Below are 22,364 nucleotides of genomic sequence, written 5' to 3' on the forward strand. Positions count from 1 at the left end.
AGGATCACTGGGTCAAATGGTATTTCTAGTTCTAGATCCTTGAGGAATCACCACACTGTCTTCCACAATGGTTGAACTAGTTTACACTCTCACCAACAGTGTAAAAGCATTCCTATTTCTCCATATCCTCTCCAGCATCTGTTGTTTCCTGACTTTTTAATGATCGCCATTCTAACTGGTGTGAGATGGTATCTCATTGTGGTTTTGATTTGCATTTCTCTGATGACCAGTGATGATGAGCATTTTTTCATGTGTCTGTTGGCTGCATAAATGTTTTCTTTTGAGAAGTGTCTATTCATATCCTTTGCCCACTTTTTGATGGGGTTGTTTTTTTCTTCAAAATTTGTTTAAGTTCTTTGTAGATTCTGGATATTAGCCCTTTGTCAGATGAGTAGATGGCAAAATTTTTCTCCCATTCTGTAGGTTGCCTGTTCATTCTGTTGGTAGTTTCTTTTGCTGTGCAGAAGCTGTTTAGTTTAATTAGATCACATTTGTCTATTTTGACTTTTGTTGCCATTGCTTTTGGTGTTTTAGTCATGAAGTCCTTGCCCATGCCTATGTCCTGAATGATATTGCCTAGGTTTTCTTCTAGGGTTTTTATGGTTTTTAGGTCTTACATTTAAGTCTTTAATCCATCTTGAATTAATTTTTGTATAAGGTGTAAGGAAGGGATCCAGTTTCAGCTTTCTACATATGGCTAGCCAGTTTTCCCAGCACCATTTATTAAATAGGGAATCCTTTCCCCATTTCTTGTTTTTGTCAGGTTTGTCAAAGATCAGATGGTTGTAGATGTGTGGTGTTATTTCTGAAGCCTCTGTTCTGTTCCATTGGTCTATATCTCTGTTCTGGTACCAGTACCATGCTGTTTTGGTTACTGTAGCCTTGTAGTATAGTTTGAAGTCAGGTAGCATGATGCCTCTAGCTTTATTCTCTTTGCTTAGGATTGTCTTGGCAATGCAGGCTCTTTTTTGGTTCCATATGAACTTTAAAGAAGTTTTTCCCAATTCCGTGAAGAAAGTCATTGGTAGCTTGATGGGGATGGCATTGAATCTATAAATTACATTGGGCAGTATGGCCATTTTCATGATATTGATTCTTCCTATCCATGAGCATGGAATGTTCTTCCATTTGTTTGTGTCCTCCTTTATTTCATTGAGCAGTGGTTTGTAGTTCTCCTTGAAGAGGTCCTTCACATCCCTTGTAAGTTGGATTCCTAGGTATTTTATTCTCTTTGTGGCAATTGTGAATGGGAGTTCACTCATGATTTGGTTCTCTGTTTGTCTGTTATTGGTGTGTAGGAATGCTTGTGATTTTTGCACATTGATTTTGTATCCTGAGACTTTGCTGAAGTTGCTTATCAGCTTAAGGAGATTTTGGGCTGAGATGATGGGGTTTTCTAAATATACAATCATGTCATATGCAAACAGGGACGATTTGACTTCTTCTTTTCCTAATTGAATACCCTTTATTTCTTTCCCTTGCCTGATTGCCCTGGCCAGAACTTCCAACACTATGTTGAATAGGAGTGGTGAGAGAGGGCATCCCTGTCTAGTGCCAGTTTTCAAAGGGAATGCTTCCAGTTTTTGCCCATTCACTATGATATTGGCTGTGGGTTTGTCATAAATAGCTCTTATTATTTTGAGATACATTCCATCAATACCTAGTTTATTGAGAGTTTTTAGCATGAAGGGCTGTTGAATTTTGTCAAAGGACTTTTCTGCATCTATTGAGATAATCATGTGGTTTTTGTTGTTGGTTCTGTTTATGTGATGGATTATGTTTATTGATTTTCATATGTTGAACCAGCCTTGCATCCCAGGGATGAAGCCAACTTGATCATGGTGGATAAGGTTTTTGATGTGCTGCTGGATTCAGTTTGCCAGTATTGAGGATTTTTGCATCGATGTTCATCAGGGATATTGGTCTAAAATTCTCTTTTTTTGTTGTGTCTCTGCCAGGCTTTGGTATCAGGATGATGCTGGCCTCATAAAATGAGTTAGGGAGGATTCCCTCTTTTTCTGCTGATTGGAATAGTTTCAGAAGGAATGGTATCAGCTCCTCTTTGTACTTCTGGTAGAATTTGGTTATGAATCCGTCTGATCCTGGACTTTTTTGGTTGGTAGGCTATTGATTATTGCCTCAATTTCATACCCTGTTATTGGTCTATTCAGAGATTCCACTTCTTCCTGGTTTAGTCTTGGGAGGGTGTACATGTCCAGGAATTTATCCATTTCTTCTAGATTTTCTAGTTTATTTGCGTAGAGGTGTTTATAGTATTCTCTGATGGTAGTTTGTATTTCTGTGGGATCAGTGGTGATATCCCCTTTATCATTTTCTATTGTGTCTATTTGATTCTTCTCTCTTTTCTTCTTTATTAGTCTTGCTAGTGGTCTATCAGTTTTGTTGATCTTTTCAAAAAACCAGTTCCTGGATTCATTGATTTTTTGAAGGGTTTTTTGTGTCTCTATCTCCTTCAATTCTGCTCTGATCTTAGTTATTTCTTGCCTTCTGCTAGCTTTTGAATTTGTTTGCTCTTGCTTCTCTAGTTCTTTGAATTGTGATGTTAGGGTGTTGATTTTAGATCTTTCCTGCTTTCCCTTGTGGGCATTTAGTGCTATAAATTTCCCTCTACACACTGCTTTAAATATGTCCCAGAGATTCTGGTATGTTGTGTCTTTGTCCTCATTGGTTTCAAAGAACATCTTTGTTTCTGCCTTCATTTCATTATTTGCCCAGTAGTCATTCAGGAGCAGGTTGTTCAGTTTCCATGTAGTTGTGCAGTTTTGAGTGAGTTTCTTAATCCTGAGTTTTAATTTGATTGCACTGTGGTCTGAGAGACAGTTTGTTGTGATTTCTGTTCTTTTACCTTTGCTGAGGGGTGCTTTACTTCCAACTATGTGGTCAATTTTGGAATAAGTGTGATGTGGTGCTGAGAAAAATGTATATTCTGTTGATTTGGGGTGGAGAGTTCTGTAGATGTCTATTACGTCTGCTTGGTGCAGAGCTGAGTTCAATTCCTGGATATCCTTCTTAACTTTCTGTCTCGTTGATCTGTCTAATATTGACAGTGGGGTGTTAAAGTCTCCCATTATTATTGTGTGGGAGTCTTAGTCTCTTTGTAGGTCTCTAAGGATTTGCTTTATGAATCTGGGTGCTCCTGTATTGGGTGCATATATATTTAGGATAGTTAGCTCTTCTTGTTGAATTGATCCCTTTACCATTATGTAATGGCCTTCTTTGTCTCTTGATCTTTGTTGGTTTAAAGTCTGTTTTATCAGAGACTAGGATTGCAACCCCTGCTTTTTTTTTTTTTTTTTTTTTTTTTTTTGCTTTCCATTTGCTTGGTAGATCTTCCTCCATGCCTTTATTTTGAGGCTATGTTTGTCTCTGCATGTGAGTAGGTCTCCTGAATACAGCACACTGATGGATCTTGACTCTTTATCCAATTTGCCAGTCTGTATCTTTTAATTGGGGCATTTAGCCCATTTACATTTAAGGTTAATGTTGTTATGTGTTTATTTGATCCTGTCATTATGATGTTAGCTGGTTATTTTGCTCGTTAGTTGATGCAGTTTCTTCCTAGCATTGATGGTCTTTACAATATGGCATGTTTTTGCAGTGGCTGGTACCAGTTGTTCCTTTCCATGTTTAGTGCTTCCTTCAGGGGCTCTTGCAAGGCAGGCCTGGTGGTGACAAAATCTCTCAGCATTTGCTTGTTTGTAAAGGATATTATTTCTCCTTCACGTATGAAGCTTAGTTTGGCTGGATATGACATTCTGGGCTGAAAATTCTTCTCTTTAAGAATGTTGAATATTGGCCCCCACTCTCTTCAGCCTTGTAGAGTTTCTGCCGAGAGATCTGCTGTTAGTCTGATGGGCTTCCCTTTGTGGGTAACCTGACCTTTCTGGCTGCCCTTAGCATTTTTTCCTTCATTTCAACCTTGGTGAATCTGACAATTATGTCTTGGAGTTGCTCTTCTCAAGGAGTATCTTTGTGGTGTTCTCTGTATTTCCTGAATTTGAATGTCAGCCTACCTTGCTAGGTTGGGGAATTTCTCCTGGATAATATCCTGAAGAGTGTTTTCCAACTTGGTTCCACTCTCCCTGTCACTTTCAGGTACACCAATCAGATGTCGATTTGGTCTTTTCACATAGTCCCATATTTCTTGGAGGCTTTGTTTGTTTCTTTTTACTCTTTTTTCTCTAAACTTCTCTTCTCGCTTCATTTCATTCATTTGATCTTCAATCACTGATACCCTTTATTCCACTTGATCGAATTGGCTACTGAAGCTTGTGCATGCGTCACGTAGTTCTTGTGCCATGGTTTTCAGCTCCATCAGGTCATTTAAGGTCTTCTCTATGCTGTTTATTCTAGTTAGCCATTCATCTAACCTTTTTTCAAGGTTTTTAGCTTCCTTGCTATGGGTTCAAACATCCTCTTTTAGCTCGGAGAAGTTTGTTATTACCGACCTTCTGAAGCCTACTTCTGTCAACTCGTGAAAGTCATTCTCCATCCAGCTTTGTTCTGTTGCTGGCGTGGAGCTGTGATGCTTTGGGGAGTATAGGCGCTTTGGTTTTTAGAATTTTCAGCTTTTCTTCTCTGGTTTCTCCCCATCTTTGTGGTTTTATCTACCTTTGGTCTTTGATGTCGGTGACCTACAGATGGGGTTTTGGTGTGGATGTCCATTTTGTTGATGTTGATGCTATTCCTTTCTGTTTGTTAGTTTTCCTTCTAACAGTCAGGTCCCTCAGCTGCAGGTCTGTTGGAATTTGCTGGAGGTTCACTCCAGACCCTATTTGCCTGGGTATCACCAGCGGAGGCTGCAGAACAGCAAATATTACAGAACAGCAAATATTGATGCCTTATCCTTCCTCTGGAAGCTTCGTCCCAGAGGGGTACCTGCCTGTATGAAGTGTCAGTCAGCCCCTACTGGGAGATGTCTCCTAGTTAGGCTACACGGGGGTCAGGGACCCACTTGAGGAGGCAGTCTGTCTGTTCTCAGAGCTCAAACGCCATGTTGGGAGAACACAACTCTCCAGAGCTGTCAGACAGGGACGTTTAAGTCTGCAGAAGTTTCTGCTGCCTTTTGTTCAGCTATGCCCTGCCCCCAGAGGTGGAGCCAACAGAGGCAGCAGGCCTTGCTGAGCTGCGGTGGGCTCCACCCAGTTCAAGCTTCCCCAGCTGCTTTGTTTACCTACTCAAGCCTCAGCAATGGCGGACGCCCCTGCCGCTGCCAGGCTGCTGCCTCACAGGTCGATCTCAGACTGCTGCGCTAGCAGTGAGCAAGGCTCCATGGGCGTGGGACCCGCCGAGCCGTGGGCGTGGGACCCGCCGAGCCATGCGCGGGATATAATCTCCTGGTGTGCCATTTGCTAAGACCATTGGAAAAGTGTAGTATTTAGGCGGGAGTGTCCCATTTTTCCAGGCACAGTCTGTCATGGCTGCCCTTGGCTAGGAAAGGGAAATCCCCTGACCCCTTGGGCTTCCTGGGTGAGGTGATGCCCTGCCCTGCTTTGGCTCACCCTCCGTGGGCTGCACCCACTGTCCAACCAGTCCCAATGAGATGAACCAGGTACCTCAGTTGGAAATGCAGAAATCACCCGTCTTCTGTGTCAATCACGCTGGGAGCTGCAGACTGGAGCTGTTCTTATTCGGCCATCTTGGAACCAAGCGGAAATTTTTTAATATAAAGTGTTTCCTCCTCTCCCAATGTCCCATGTCCCTAATAATGAGAATTTGTGATTACAATAATTTTAAGAGGAAAGAATACAGTTGCTAGCAGAAAGCCATGCAAATTAGGGAGACTGGAGTGTGAGATCTCCCCCCTCCTCCAGCTGTTTTTCTTCTACTGACAGCTGGCAGCAGGGTGGGGTTACAGGAGCCTCTGCCTTCTCTGGGCTGGATGTGTCAAACCTTTCTAACTCCAAGGAAACCATCAGCAGAGGCCCCCTACTTCCTGCCTGTGTCTGTCTGCCAGTATGCAGACACCATGAGATAGGAGCAGTGCTCAAAGAACTATGCATTTGCTTTGGTATCTTAATCCCAAATCCACTTCAAGATTTGGGGGAAAATGAGCAACCTCCAGTGTTAAGTGTGAAAAGTCAGTTCTTTGTGGAAAGCATGATTGAATTTTCACAATTGAGGAACTTGTCACAGTGTGTGATCTGCCCAGAGGCACTCTCCAAAACACCAAAAATTCTCCAGGAATGTTTTCATCTTTTTGAAACTCCAGTTTGCATTTCCAGGAGCCAGGCTGACCTGTGTGCACAGTGTTCTGTAAAGGCAGTTTGTTTTTTCAGTTAAAGGTGGTGGGAGGAACACTGGAGTGGTGTCCACTGTTGAGAAAGAGATGGGAACTCATTCCTGAAGGGAAGATGGGCGTAGAGAGCATTAGGCTGCCCAGGCATGTGGGCAAGCAGTGAGAACAGAAGTCTTTGGGGACAAAAGTCCTGTGCTAGATTTGCCAAGAGAAATATCAACTGATCTCTTTAAAATGAGATCCCTCCCACCCCCTACTTGGGGCCTGGAAAATGTGGTCTGCTAGGTATGGAGACACCAAATAAACAGTGCTGAGGCTCCCTGTGTGTCAGTCACCACCCCTGGCAAATGCCAAAATGCCTCACTTTGCTCGAGGAATTTACAACTCAAGGTGTTTGTGTCACAGGCCAAGACGGGAGTGGAGGATCTGGCCATCAGAGGACAGAATGCTTCCCCTATGCCAAGGCGCCTCCTCTTGTATTCACGCACAGCATTTTCCTGAAACTGGTTACTGAGCCTGGAATTTCTGTTAACGTTCAAAGGCAAATGAGAATTACAAAGCTGAGACGAGGGCTGGGGGTATGCTATCTTCCTTTAGTCCCTTTCATAAAAGCCCTTGTGCTGTCCAGCTGCCTTTCTTTCCAGAAGGTGGTGGTCCAGTTTTAATTATGTTAACAGAGGGAGTATAGCTAAAAAACGACTTACTCCATCAAAATCTCTTCTGCTACCAAGAGCACGGAGACCAGCAGGTTTGGCTGTTTGAATCCTCCCTGCTCTGCATGGCTTTTCGGAACCTCGGATCCTTCGCCTTAAACTCAGGGGTTAAAACCCTAAGAATTAAACGAAATAAAGTATCTAAAGTGAGCACAGAGCCTGGCCTAGAGGGTTGAGTTTCCTCCTCCTCCCGGGTAAGGGAAGCGGTGATGAGGCCAGGTGGAGCCCGAGGGCCTTCCTCGGAGGCGGTGCGGCAGGAGGTGAGGGCTGCGCCCGGGAGGGTCCGGGAAGGGTCCCTGGGTGGGGGAGGGGGAAAGGGGCTGCGGCTCCGGCCAGCGGGGAGCCCTGGCCCGCCCTCTCCCTTTTCGGACCTCCGAGGGAGACCAGCCGAGAGCTGGGCCAGGTGGGCTGCACCGAATGGGGAGAAGCGGCTGCGGGAGCCGCTGCGGAATCCTCAGCTGGAGGGCGCCCCAGAGGTCTCCGGGATCCTTGTCTCCCTGGCTCCTTGGTAGGCGCGGGAGGCGCCCATGGGGCTCCAGCCGGGGCCTAGGAGGCGGTGACAGATGGCTGGGGATGGAGGAGGCCAAGCCCCGGGCTTTCTCCCCGGCGCCCGCAGGGGACTTCCAGGCACCCTCGACGGCGGACCGAGCTAGGGCGCGGGGCCGATGGTGCGGGGACCTCCCTGGGCTTTGGGGTCATGAAAGGCTCCCAGACGCTCTGGCCCCGCAGGCGCTGCTCGTCACTGGGACCGGGCTTGGTTCGATCTGGGCAACAGCAGTTACACTGCGGCCGCTGCTCCGCCCAGGCCAGGGCAGTGTGGGGGCGGGGAGGAAGGGGACGCATAGTTTCCTTGGGGCTCCTGTGTGGCCAGCCTAAAAGTGGGGTTTTCGTCGCCTGTGGTGAAATATCTGCGCCTCTTCCATCCTCGGTAACCAGTACTGATTTTCCTTAGCGTCTCCTGTTATCCAAAGCGACCACAACCTAGATGACAGCCCCACTAGAAGCTTTGAGGTGACATTCTCTGGAATCTCCACTTAGCTGTGCAACACTTGGCAAATTGACTTCCTGTTCCTCGGATTTCTCACTTGTAAAACAGACACTGTAATACCATCTACTTTGTAGGGTGAATGTCAATATTACATGAAATCATGGGAGTAAAGCATTTGGTAGATGGTCACTCAGTGAATGTGATGATTATGGCAAGGTGTTGTTTTTCAAGGGAAACTTGCCTGTGAAATTGGTTTAATACATTTATTCATCTGCATTCTTTGTTTCTTTTCTGTCCTAAGTAACTACACAACAATGAGCAGGCTTAAGAAAATATCAACTTTGGTAGATGCTAAATACTGCTTAGGACGAAGTAAGACATCCTTGACAAGGCAAGTCGCTTTTAATTCAAAAGAATTTTGAGAAAAAATAATTTAGCCCCCCTTCCAAAGATAAGAGATTACAGTGGTAGTTTCTATATTCATTAAAAAACTTATGTTTTTAAAATAGAAAAAATGCTCTGACCGGTGACAGGTTTAGGGGAGTTCATTTCACAAGTGTCTGGAGCAACAGTTAACTTCAAGGTCAATGTCCAGACATTTGGCCAGGTAAAGAATCATTTCCCAATCATTTGCTGTGCCAGTGTGGAAAGTAAACATGCTGAATAATTGAAAACAGCTGTTGTTACTGTAATAGTCACCCTCTGCGTCCTTTCCTGCTGTTTTCCACGTGCTCTATCCCCCAAATCTAAAAGGCTGTAAGCCAATATCACTAATAGCAAAGGTGGTCATGAGGGCATTTTTCCTCCTTCTGTGACTCATTTCTTTCTGTGTGAGACGACTCCGTAGACACAACACAATTGAGTCTTGCATGTTATCTACCCCTTTATTTAAAACCCAAAGAGGACTTACAAAAAGAGAAGAAATCTCTTTAAAGGTGAACAATGCAGTCAAGTTACTTGCTCACAATCATATTTGTAGGCTAGCTTAAGAGGACTTTGTATTATAATAAAAAGTGTTTCTGAATTGCTTTTTAGTTCATCATCACTGTATTCATTATATATAGCTCTGTTTCTGGAGAAAAACCTAATATATATATATATATATATTTTAAATGGCATTATCTAATTGCACAGTCATTTTCAGCCATACAAAAGCCAACATTAAAAATGAGCAAAGGGAAATAATTACGACTTGCAGGCTGGGAAGAGGTAAATAATCTGATGTGTAGTTCTTGTGCGTGAGGGATTTAATTAGACATCAACAGAAAAATAATTTTTTTTCTGAAAAAAATATATAATTTAATCCACAATGTGTTTAGCTATAGAGAGTTTTATTGACAGAATTCCTTTAATGTTTTTCTGATTCATTTGGTGCTTAACAAAGGGATTACTTTAGCTCTTGTGTCTTGATTGACTATTGTATGATTCTTTAATCTTTTATTGACTAGTGAAACAAACAAAATAATTATAGTGAGAGATTTTAATATGTGTATATAAAACTTGGACATCTCTGTTAGGGAAGCAGGAGCCTAGAGGAGCCAGGATGATACCATTTTAAAATCACCTCCATCTTGAAACTAGCAAGGCACATTCCTTGCCAGTCATGACCCATGGTCCTTAGATGTTTACAGCTAAAGTAGCAGCTTGTTAACGCCTGCAAGGACACACTCCTACAATAACAGAAAGTCCAGATGTCCTGATATCCATAACAGTATGTGCTTTGAATATAATTGTAGTTATGGTTTGAGGTACTCACACACTAGAATGTCAAGGATAGTTTTATTTAAATCAGTATTACACATTTTGTCATGCTGTCTGCTCACCCTCATGTAGACTCAGCTTAGCTTAGTCTTTATATACATAAGACCCCCTACATAAGAAAAACTTAAAGCAAAGATGGTGCGTTCCTCTGCTTGCCTTCTGAGGGTGCTGTACTCTGGAAGGGAGTAGCTTCTAAATAACTTGCTTCTTTCACTGCACTCTGTGACTCACCTTGAATTCCTTCCTGCGTGAGACCCAAGAACCCTCTCTTGGGGTCTGGATCAAGACTCCTTTTCCGGTAATGAATCCAGGAGGCAAAAAAATAAGGACATTTAGGAATTGAGCAATTCAGTAAACATTTGTGTGTGTGTGTGCACCCACGTGCATACATACACTTACGTGTAGAGGATCTAGAAAGATCTTTATATTCTTTGAATAGAGAAGATACACATTTCCCATATGATCATAGTACCTTTAAAATAGTTGATCCCATATTTGGCCACAAAGAAATTCTTTTTCTTTTCTTCCCCTGGAGATAGGGTCTCCCTCTGTCACCCAAGCTGGAGTGCAGTGTCACAATCATAGCTCACTGTAACTTCAAACTCCTGGACCCAAGCAATTCTCCCGCCTCAGCCTCCTGAGTAGCTAGGACTATAGGTGCATGGCACCATGTCCAGCTAATTTCAATTTTTAAATTTTTTGTCGAGATGAGGTCTCACTATGTTACCCAAGCTGGTCTCAAACTCCTAGTGTAAAGTGATTCTGATCCTTCCCCACCCCACCAGCCTCCCAAAGTGTTGGGATTACAAGTTTGAGCCACCACACCTGGCCTAAGCAATTCTTGATACATTAAAAAATAGAAGAGGTATACCACAGGCCATGATATGGCTTGGATCTGTGTCCCCACCCAAATCTCATGTTGAATTGTAATCCCCAGTGTTGGCGGTAGGGCCTGGTGGGAGGTGGTTAGACATGGGGGCAGTTTCTCACGAATGGTTTAGCACCATTCCTCTAGTGCTGTTCTGCTGATAGAGTTATCATGAGATCTGGTTGTTTAAAAGTGTGTAACACCTCCCACCCTGCTCCTGCTCCAGCTGTGTAAGGCGTGCCTGTGTCCCCTTTACCTTCTGACATGATTGAAAGTTTCCTGAGGCCTCCCAAGAAGCTGAACAGGTGCCAGCATCATGTTTCCTTTACAGTCTGCAGAACTGGGAGCAAGTGAAGCCTCTTCTCTTTATAAATTACCCGGTCTCATGTAGTTCTTTTTTTTTTTTTTTTTTTTGGAGATGGAGTTTTCGTTCTTGTTGCCCAGGCTGTAGTGCAATGGCACAATCTCAGCTCACTGCAACCTCTGCCTCCCAGATTCAAGCGATTCTCCTGCCTCAGCCTCCCGAGTAGCTGGGATTACAGGGGCATGCCACCAGGCTGGCTAATTTTATTTATTTATTTATTTTTTGTATTTTTAGTAGAGACAGGGTTTCACCCATGTTGACCAGGCTGGTCTCGAACTCCTGACCTCAGGTGATCTGCCCACCTCGGCCTCCCAAAGTGCTGGGATTACAGGCATGAACCACTGCTCCCGACCATCAGGTAGTTCTTTATTAGCAGTGTGAGAATGGACTAATACAGGCCACAGTATTTGAACATAATTAAAATTATAAATTAATAATTTAAAAAGTATCTAAAAATCTTGACCAATTGGATGTGAAGAATTACACTGCCAGATAACTTTTGGATTATTAAAGAAATCAATGCTGAACTTGCACGCTTAGTAATGTAAAGTCTAACATTTTATACAAGAATCTGTAGGATATAGCAAAAGCTATTTTCAGAATAAAGTAGATTGATTTAAATAGCTTTCATTGTACAGACAAGAGACTGAAGATAAATTCATCTTAAGAACTTAGAAAAAATATGTAAAAAATAAAGAGAAATTTAACCAAGAGAAATTAGGAAAAGGGAAGTTACAAAATTAAGGCCAAAATTAACAAAATAGAAAGCAAAAACTATGTACCAAAAGGTCATATAAGCCGGGCGCAGTGGCTCATGCTGGTAATTCTCGCACTTTGGGAGGCCAAGGCGGGCGGATCACGAGGTCAGGAATTCCAGACTAGCCTGACCAACATGGTGAAACCTTGTCTGTACTAAAAATACAAAAATTAGCTGGGCGTGGTGGCACGCGCCTGTAATCCCAGCTACTCGAGAGGCCGAGACAGGAGAATCGCTTGAACCCAGGAGGCGGAGGTTGCAGTGAGCTGAGATTGTGCCACTGCACTCCAGCTTGGGCAGAGCAAGACTCTGTCTCAAAAAAAAAAAAAAAAGTTATTTAAATTCAGAAGTTGGTTTTTTTGAAAAGAGCAATAAAGTAAATAAACTCATCACTAACCAGGTTAAAGAAAAAAGAAAGCACAATTATATGATATTTTGAGTAAGAAAGAGACATAACTGAAGGGGGCCTGCCCCTCCACACGTGTGGGTATTTCTCGTCAGGTGGGACGAGAGACTGAGAAAAGAAATAGGACACAGAGACAAAGTATAGAGAAAGAACAGTGGGCCCAGGGGACCGGCACGCTCAGCATGCGAGGACCTGCACCGGCACTGGTCTCTGAGTTCCCTCAGTATTTATTGATCATTATTTTTACTGTCTTAGCAAGGCAAGTGTAGCAGGGCAACAGGTGAAGGTCAGCAGGGAAACATGTAAGCAAAGGAATCTGTATCATGAATAATTTCATGGAAAGGTACTGTGCCTGGATGTGCACGTAGGCCACATTTATGTTTCACTTTACACAAACATCTCAGTGTAGCAAAGAGTAACAGAGCAGTATTGCTGCCAGCATATCTCGTCTCCAGCCACAGGGTGGTTTTCTCCTATCTCAGAATAGAACGAATGGGAATGGTCGGCTTTAAACCGAGACATTCCATTCCCAGGTATGCGCAGGAGACAGAAGCCTTCCTCTTATCTCAACTGCAAAGAGGCCTCCCTCTTTCACTACTCCTCCTCAGCACAGACCCTTCAGGGATGTCGGGCTGGGGGATGGTAAGGTCTTTCCCACAAGGCCATATCTCAGGCCGTCTCAGTTGGGGGAGACCTTGGACAATACCCAGGCTTTCTTGGGCAGAGGTCCCTGCGGCTTTCCGCAGTGCATTGTGTCCCTGGTTAATCGAGAATGGAGAATGGTGATGAATTTTACCAAGCATACTGCCTGCAAACATATTGTTAACAAGAAACATCCTGCACAGCCCTAAATCCGTTAAAGTTTGATTCAATACAGCACATGTTTCTGTGAGCACAGGGTTGGGGCTAAAGTTACAGGTTAATGGCATCTCAAAGCAAAACAATTTTTCTTCGTACAGATCAAAATGGAGTTTCTTATGTCTTCCTTTTCTACATAGACACAGTAACAATCTGATCTGTCTTTCTTTTCCCCACGCATAACCACAGAAATAGAAAAGGTTAAAAATGATTTAAAGAGAATGTTGGTTGGGCATAGTGGCTCACATCTGTAATCCCAACACTTGGTGAGGCTGAGGTGGGCAGATTGCTTCAGCCCAGGAGTTTGAGACCAGCCTGGGCAACATAGGGAGAACCCCCATCTCTATAAAAAATTTAAAAATTAGCTGGGTTTAGATGGCATACACCTGTAGTCCCAGCTACTTGGGAGGCTGAGGTGGGAGGATTGCTTGAGCCCAGCAGGTCAAGGCTGCAGTGAGCTGTGATCACACCACTGCACTCCAGCCCGGGCAACAAAACTGTCTCAAAAAAAAAAAAAAAAAAAAAAGAGAGAGAGAGTGTTAACTTGAACTCTAACTATTTGGAAATCTTGAGGATTTCCTAGCAAAATATAAATGAATAAAAGTGACATGAAGAGAAGCTGAAAACTTGAACAGACTCATTACCATAAGAGGTTGGAGAAATGATTATAGCTCTATCCTTAAAAAAGAGCTGGTGCCAGGTGATTTCCCAGCTCAATGTGACCTGACTATTTTTTAAAAAGCAGGTAATACAGTGTTATTTAAACCAGTACGTATCAAACATCAATAGGAATCACCTGGAAATCTTGTTAAACTGCACACTGTGATTCAATAGGTCTGAGGTGGAACCTGAAATTCTGTATTTCTTAAAAGCTGTCAGGTGATGCTGATGTTACTGGTCCATGCTCTTTGCACTGCAAGGATTTAAATGACTCAAGACCATAAAACAGGCCGGGCGGTGGTTCACACCTGTAATCCCAGCACTTTGGGAGGCTGAGGTGGGTAGATCACTTGAGGTCAGGACTTCCTAACCAGCCTGGCCAACATGGTGAAACCCTGTCTCTACTAAAAATACAAAAATTAGCAGGGCATTGTGGCTGTGCACCTGTAATCCCAGCTCCTTGGGAGGCTAAGGCGAGAGAATCCCTTGAACCTGGGAGGCGGAGGTTTCAGTGAGCCAAGATCACACCATCGCACTCCAGCCTGGGCGACAGAGCGAGACTCCATCTGAAAAAACAAACAAAACAACAACAACAACAACAACCCATAAAACAGGATGGAGAGCTCCTTTAATAAAGCCAGCACAGCTTTCATAGTTCAATCAGGTACAAGGGATGCAAAGAAAAGGGTATCATAGACTAATTTCACTTGCACATGCATTCAGCAAATGTTTATTGAGCACCTACTAAGAATGTCTGTTACTGTTCTTGGGGCAGGGAATATAGCAGGGAACAAAACAGGTTAAGTCCCTGTTCTCTTGAGATTACTTATTGTGATACTGGCAAAAAGCTCCCTTGGCATCTCTGGAGTAATAAGAATATCTTTTATATGCCAGTGAGGTGACTGGTGGCTGGGAGCCCCTAGAGATCTTCAGGATGAGGGCTGGTCACTGGAAAGGCCAAGGCATGATTAGAGGGCTCCAACTTCCAGCCCCACCCTCCAGCCTCTAGGGAGAGAAGAGGGGCTGAAAGTTGAGTTGATCACCAATGGGTAGTAATGTAATCAGGTATGAAGCCTTCATAAAAACGAAAGGACAGGGTTCAGAAGACCTTCTGGATAGCTGAACATATGGAGTTTCCTGGAGGGTGGCACCCCAGAAGGGCATGGAATCTCTGCTTCCCTTCCCACATGCCTTGTGGTATGCATCTCTTCCAGCTGGCTGTTCATCTGTATGCTTTATAATAAATGGGTCAATGTAAGTAAGTGTTTCCCTGAGTTCTGTAAGCTGCTCTAGCAAATTAATTGAATCCCAGGAGGGAGTTGTAGAAACCCTGACTTAGAGGTGGTTGGTCAGAAGCACAGGCCACAATCTGTGCTTGCAACCAGCATCTGCAGTGGTGAGGGCAGTCTTGTGGGACTGAGCCCTCACCTGTGGGATGCAATCTCCAGGTGGATAGTGTCAGAGTTAAATTGAATTGGCAGCCACCTAGCTGGTGTCAACTGGAGAATCATCTGCAGAACTGTCTTGGTGTGTGGGGAAAAACCCACACATCCGGTGTCAGAAATGTTGAGTGACTCTGTGGGAGTAGAGAGTAGAAAAAACACTTTGGTTATTTATGTAACCTTACACTTATTAATACAGATGCAAAAATTCTAAATAAAGTATTAATAAAAATCAAGTTATATAATAATAATATACTGCTATAGAGTATTTTAATTATGCCCTATTCTATATATTTCAGGTGTACAGGCTGGTTCACTATCAAGACATCTATTACCGTTAGTAATGAATTATGATAATACTATAAAGGAAAAACCATATGATCCTGTCAATATACACTGGAGGAACATTTTATAAAATTTAATAGCCATTCCTAATAAAAATTCTAAGCTAATAGGGTGTGATGACTTTTCTATTAAAAACAAGTCTAAGTAACAATACAAGGAAACTACTTATCTAGGATAAGGACTGTATCTCTAAACCCAATAGCAAACATTGTTCTAAATAGCAAAACTCTGAAATCATTTCATTGAAATCAGAAATTAGAAAAGGATGTCCATGTGCTATTATTATGTTACATTGTCAAAGTAAGGTAAGAAAATAATTGCCATAAACTTTGAAGAAGACGAAATAAAACTATTTATGTTTGTCTATGTGACTTCATTATTTGCCTAGAAAACTCGAGGGACTTTAGTAATAAACTATTTGAATTGTAGGTCATTTTGGAAAAGTGGGCAGATGCAAGATAAATATACAAAAAGCACCAACTTCTCTCCGTATTAGCAGTAAGTACTTTGAAAGGAAATTAGAAAACTATTTTATTTTCTACAGTTTTATACAAGCTTAAAATACTTAGGAGTGTAATTTAAAAAAATCTTTTAATTGTCATTTTATAGCTCCCCACTGCAGCTGCCCCCACCCTTCCCTTCGATGACGACGTTTGCAGGGTTCAGGGCGACCAGGGAACAAAGCTGGGGCCTGGCAGACCCACTATGCTGCCAGCTGGAGAAAACAAGTCACAATGACAAATTATCACAATTAGCGCCTGTACTTGGGGGAAATCTGCAAATTGGGGAAGCCCCAGCTCCTCATTGTACAGGGGTCTGTTTGGCAGTGACCTTGCTCTGGAGATGACATTCCTTCAGCCTGAGGGAATTGACGTTGATGAACCCGTGGCATCAATTGGCTCATAATCCCCCTGCACGTTCATGCTCACCAGCTCCTCGTTGTAGAGAGACAGTGGGGACTCCCGACCGAGGATATACACCTGGCCCTTGAGGACGGACACCTGCACTTTCCCTTCCACTCATTCCTGGGACTTGGCGTTACAGTGGTGGACAAATTCACACTCAGGGCTATGCCAGAAACCGGTATACACCAGTTCAGCAAATTTCAAGCCCAGGCCTTGTTTGATTTTGCGCACTTCTCGGTACATGGTGAAGGCCTTGATGTCTAAATGAGTGTGGTGAAGGATGGTGCCTGCTGGGGCCTCGCAGATACCTCAGGACTTCATTCCAATGAAGCGGTTCTCCACGATGTCAATACGGCCCACGCCGTGCTTGCCTGCAACTTCATTCAGGTACACGAAGAGCTCCAAGGAGGTCTGGTGGGTGGTGCCATCCTTGATGTTGGTCACCTTCACGGGGACCCCTTTTTTGAACTCGATCTCGAGAATGTCAGGGGTGTTGAGGGCTTTGGCTGGGTCCTGGGTCTTTGTGTAGAGACCTGGAGGCACTTGGTTCTTGGGGTTCCAGGATTCCAGCCTCATAGCTGATGTGCATGAGGTTCTCGTCTGTGCTTCACGGGCTCTGGGGAGTGACTGGAATGGGAACCCGATGTTGCTTTGCCTATTTCATCAGGTCATTGCAGCCCTTGAACCAGTTGTAGAACTCGGGCATCCTCCAGGGAGCAGTGACCTTTATCTGGGGGGCCAGCAAGTAGCAGGTGAGCTCAAACCGGACCTGATCATTTCCCTTTCCCATGGTGCCGTGGAACACATACTTGGCCTCCTCCCGCTGGGCGATTTCCACTTGTTTGCCGGCGATGCCGGGCCTGGCCAGAGAGGTGCCCAGCAGGTAGCGGTTCTCATACAGTGCGCTGGACTGGATGGCCGGCCAGATGAACTCCTCCACTAACTCCCTGCTGGCATCCTCAATGAACACCTTTTTGGTCCCAAGCTTCAGTGCCTTCTTCCAGGCTTCCTCGAAGTCTTCCTTCTGGCCAGTGTTGTCCAGGTAGGCAATGATGTCATAGCCTTGTTCCTTCAGCCACACAAGGATGCAGGAGGTGTCCAGGCTGCCAGTGTAGGCCAGAACCACTGAGCCTTTGCTGGACATAGCATCTGGGATTGGAGGCTCGAGTTCCTGGCATCTGCCATCTGTCTTCATGGTGCGGTGAACCACTCAGGCTCAGGGAGCGGTGGCAGGCGACAGAGCAGGGAGTATAATTTCAAAATACCAAACCATCCACAAAAACCCAGAGAATAGTACCCATAACCAGCTTCAACAATTGTCAATATTCTGCCCTTCTTGTTTCATCCTGCCTCTCCACCTTACCTACTGTAGTACTACTTTAAAGCAAATTTCAGAAATCAAAATAATTTCACCTTGACAGTAAAATTAATAAGATATAAGACCTATTTAAAGTTATACACGCTCAATTAAAATTATAAATGTTATCTGAACAAATGGAAAGACATCTCATGTTCTTTAATGACTTGGAATCATAAAATCTATTTAAAGATTTTTAAAAATTTATTTATTTATTTATTTTCAGAGACAGGGCCTTGCTCTGTTGCCCAGGCTGGAGTGCAGTGGCAGGAGCATAGCTGTACTGCAGCCTCATACTCCTGGGCTCAAGGGATCCTCCTGCCTTAGTTTCCCAAGTAATAAGGAATACAGGCACGCACCACTATACCCAGCTAATTTTTTTTAAAGACGAGGCCTTGCTATGTTGCCCAGGATGGTCTCAAACTCCTGGCCTCAAGAGATCCTCCTGCCTTGGCCTCCTGAAGTGTTAGGATTAGAGGCATGAGCCACGGTACCCAGGCCTGAATTTTTAAATATAAACCCAAAAGCACAGGCAACAAAAGTAATAATAGACAAATGGGATTGTATCAAACTAAAAAGCTTCTGCACAGCCAAGGAAATAATCTACAGAGTTAAGAGACAACCTACAGAATGGGAGAAAATATTTGCAAACCATACATCTGATAAGGGATTAATATCTAAAATAATAAGGAACTGAAACAACTCAATTGTAAGAAAACAAATAATGCAATTAAAAAATGGTCAAAGGATTTGAATAGACATTTGTCAAAAAAAGACAAACAAGTGACCAAGCACAGTTATCTTTTGGGATCTGTAGGGGATTAATTCCAGAACACCCTGCGGATACCCAAATCTGCTGATGCTCAAGTCCCTGATATAAAATGATAACAGTATTTGCATATAACCTACACACATCCTCTCATATACTTTTATTTTTTATATAAAGACGGGGCTTCACCATGTTGGCCAGGCTGGTCTTGAACTCCTAGTCCCAAGTGATCCTCCCGTCTTGGCCTCCCAAAATGCAGTGATTACAGGTGTGAGACATCATGCCCAGCCCCCTCCCATATACTTTAAATCATCTCTGGATTACTTATAATACCTAATAAAATGTAAATGCTATATATGAATACTATCCAGCTTCAAGAAAGAAGGAAATCCTGCCATTTGTGACACCCTGGATGAACCCAGAGGACATTATATTAAGTGAAATAAGTCAGATACAGAGAGACAAATACTGCATAATCTCGTTTGTACGTGAATTCTAAAGAAGTTGAACTCATAGAAGCAGAGAGTGGAATAGTGGTTATCAGGCTGAGAATTGGGCGTTGGGGAGATGTTCGTCAAAGGATACAAAATTTCAGTTAGGAGGAATAAATTCAGGAGATCTGTTGTACGGTATGGTGAATACAGTTAATATCAATGCATTGTGTTCTTGAAAATTGCTAAAAGATTAGATTTTAAGTGTTCTTACCTCAAAAAAAGATAGGTATGTGAAGTAATACATTAATAAGCTCAATTTAGCTATCCCACAGTGTATACATATTTCAAAACAATATATTGTACACAATAAATTATATAATTTTTGTCAATTAAAAATATTAGAAAAAAATACATTGGGCCAGGCATGATGGTTTATGCTTGTAATCCCGGCACCTTGAGAGGCGGAGGCAAGAGGAACTCTTGAGGCCAGGAGTTCAAGTCCAGCCTGGGCAACATAGACCCAGTCTCTACAAAAATTAAAAAACTAGGTGAGTGTGATGGCACGTGCCTATAGTCCCAGCTTACTCAGGAGGTTGAAGTGGGAGGATCACTTGAACCCAGGCGATCAAGGCTGCAGTGAGCCATGTTCATGCCACTCCACTTTAGCCTGGGCAATAGAGCCAGAGCCTGTCTCAAAAAACAAAAACAAAAGTAATTGGTTACCTCAGGGGTAGGTTTGGAAGATGTGGGGTATGGATGGGGCTGATTAGGTTTTTTTTTTTTAATATATCTCTGTATTGCTTCATTTTGTGCACAATCTTTAATACTTTTATAATACAAAAAAGAGAAATTTTAAAAATGTGTTTGCTCTATCTCCAATGTCTAGAACAGTGTTTGGCACATATTTGGCATTCAATAAATGTTGGTTGCATAAATAAACAAATGGATTTTGTTAACATTTGTTGAGTACCTGCAGTGTGGTAGGCATTGGACAGCAGGTACTGCCTCGTATTTGTGTGGTCTATAAGCCATTTGAGTTAACTGGATTCTGGTATATCAGAGAGCAAACTACATGCCTTCAAACATAACAAACGGAGACAAAGTTACAGCTACTCCTCTAGCCAAAGACACTACCCCTGCTCTCTGAGTGCATCTTAAGGATCCTACTGATGTTTATTTCATATCTTTGATATACAGGCACACACCGTCCACACTTCAGGCAATCATTTACACACTGAGTGGGAGTGTGATAAGGGCATGTGGAGTAGGAGAAGTTTTCTGATCCGGACTTTACTGACTGCGCTAGAAAACCCTGATGATATCCTTTCCAGTGTTTCTAAGAACAATTCTTCCATTTCTAAGCATGATTCTTCCATTTCTAAGCAGCATGTTGTCTGTTTACTTATGGTTATTTTTTACTTGTTATCTGTAAATGTTGGGGTGATCAGACCCAACACCAGGTCGTGGGGGCGACGAAGTCCTGCTGAGTCAAAGGAATGAGAAAAAGAGTTTGAGAGAGAAAGTCGGACCAGGGGGCCATCCTGAGTGTGGAGCCTGTGAAGGCCCAGAGCTTTGGGAGCCCACACTATTTAGTGGTGCTCAAAGAAACAGGTGGTGAGGATGTGGGGGTTGAAAGGAAACAGTGTATCAAGTGAATGAAAAACATATGGCGGCTTGAGATAATGGGAGTGCTAGAAGCAAGGAGCCAGCAAGTCTAGCAGACATGCAAGCCCTGCCTCAGCTTCTCTCCGGACACTCAGCCTTTTCTCCCAACAGTAAATAAGGTTCTTTTTTATTTAAAAATAAATAACAATTTATTTTCTTTTCAGAAATTTGGCTCAGTTGACAGGGTTGAGTTTCTGCAGTGATTGCTGAATTAATTATTAATTCATATTATTATTTGAGACAGAGTCACTCTGTCACCCAGGCTGGAGTGCAGTGGTGTGATCTCAGCTCACTGCAACCTCTGCCTCCCCAGTTCAAGTGATTCCCCTGCCTCAGCCTCCCGAGTAGCTGGGATTACAGACGTGTGTCACCATGCCCAGCTAATTTTTGTATTTTTAGTAGAGACAGGGGTTTCACCATGTTGGCCAGGCTGGTCTCGAACTTCTGACCTCAGGTGATCCACCCACTGTGGCCTCCCAAAGTGCTGGGATTGCAGGCATGAGCCACCATGCCTGGCCCAGCTTCTTATCTGGTCTTTTTGTCTCCCTGCTGTTGCCACCTTCTACCCCCTTCAAATCCACACTCTACAGCTTCTAGGGATTATTTTTTTGAAAACGCAAATCTAACCATGTATATGAGACACATCTTCCCTACCTCTGTAGATTCTCTCAGCTTGATCAGTTTCACAGACCCTTGGATTATTGTTCTATGCAGGCCCCTGCAATTCCACTTGAGGCAGACCAACCATACTCTTGGCTTCTCCCCTACTTCTGGGTAAAGAAGTCAGGGTTAAATCCTCTGGGGCAACTTTGACGAGCAGGAGAAAGGAGTCCCTTCCATGGACTTGTCCGGGGCATGGTTTTCCCACATACCCTGTCCAGGGACATCTTGTGTGGCCAAGCAGTGTACTTTTTAGCTTTCGAGTAAAGCTAAAATTGGCTTTGCCTCTTTATGGCTTGTCATAAAGCAGTAAGCAGTTGCATTTGTTTTCAATTCTTCCTTCACTTCACTGCTCTGAGGCTTTACTTCCCAATAAAATTTTAGCACCTTAATCTTACCCTTAAGCTCTGTTTTCTAGGGAACTTGGGCTAAGATATGAAGTTATTTTCTGCTTGAAAAGCTTTCCTTGGCTCTTTATTGCTTCCAGAAGTGTTTATGGGGATGGGGACAGCAGTTTGGAGATTAGTAGGATTTCTTTTCTAGTAGGTATGGGTGTGTCTGAGCATAGTATTTTATTTAATTACTTTGCTTTTTTTCCTTTATATTATAGTTAAGATATTGTATTATTAAAAATTAGGAGTGCAGATAGGTTATGTGATCCATGATTTTCACTTCAGGATAGTAAAAGGCAAGCTACAGAATCTTTCAATAGAAAGGGGACATTGGTAGAGACAGGGTTTCACCATGTTGGCCAGGCTGGTCTCAAACTCCTGATCTCAGGTGATTCACCTGCCTTGGCCTCCCAAAGTGCTGGGATTACAGGCATGATCCACAACCACCATGCCCAGCCTTGTCTCTGCTAAAAATACAAAAATTAGCTGGGTGTGGTTGTAGGCATCTGTAATCCCAGCTACTTGGGAGGCCGAGGCAGGAGAATCTCTTGAACCTGGGAGGCAGAGGTTGCAGTGAGCTGAGATTGTGCCACTGCACTCCAGCCTGGGTGACAAGAGCGAAACTCGGTCTCAAAAAAAAAAAAAAAAAAAAGGAGACATTGGGTGTAACAGGATTGAGTGAGACTTCTGATTACAGGGTCTGGTCCGAATCACTCAATTTGACATACCTGGTCTCCCTGGTCTACTGTTGCCCCCTCTGC

General features: G+C 43.3%; 1 protein-coding gene and 1 pseudogene across 6 annotated transcripts in view; one reads left to right on the plus strand and one right to left on the minus strand.

Moving 5' to 3' along the window:
* Positions 1 to 22,364, plus strand: part of APTX (aprataxin) — an 82,315-nt gene that overhangs the window by 38,601 nt on the left and 21,350 nt on the right. The gene's annotated exons all lie outside the window — the stretch shown is intronic.
* On the minus strand, positions 16,635 to 17,470 carry LOC100609621 (argininosuccinate synthase-like; annotated as a pseudogene).

The sequence above is a fragment of the Pan troglodytes genome, chromosome 11, assembly GCF_028858775.2.
Source record: "Pan troglodytes isolate AG18354 chromosome 11, NHGRI_mPanTro3-v2.0_pri, whole genome shotgun sequence".
NCBI classification, from domain to species: domain Eukaryota; kingdom Metazoa; phylum Chordata; class Mammalia; order Primates; family Hominidae; genus Pan; species Pan troglodytes.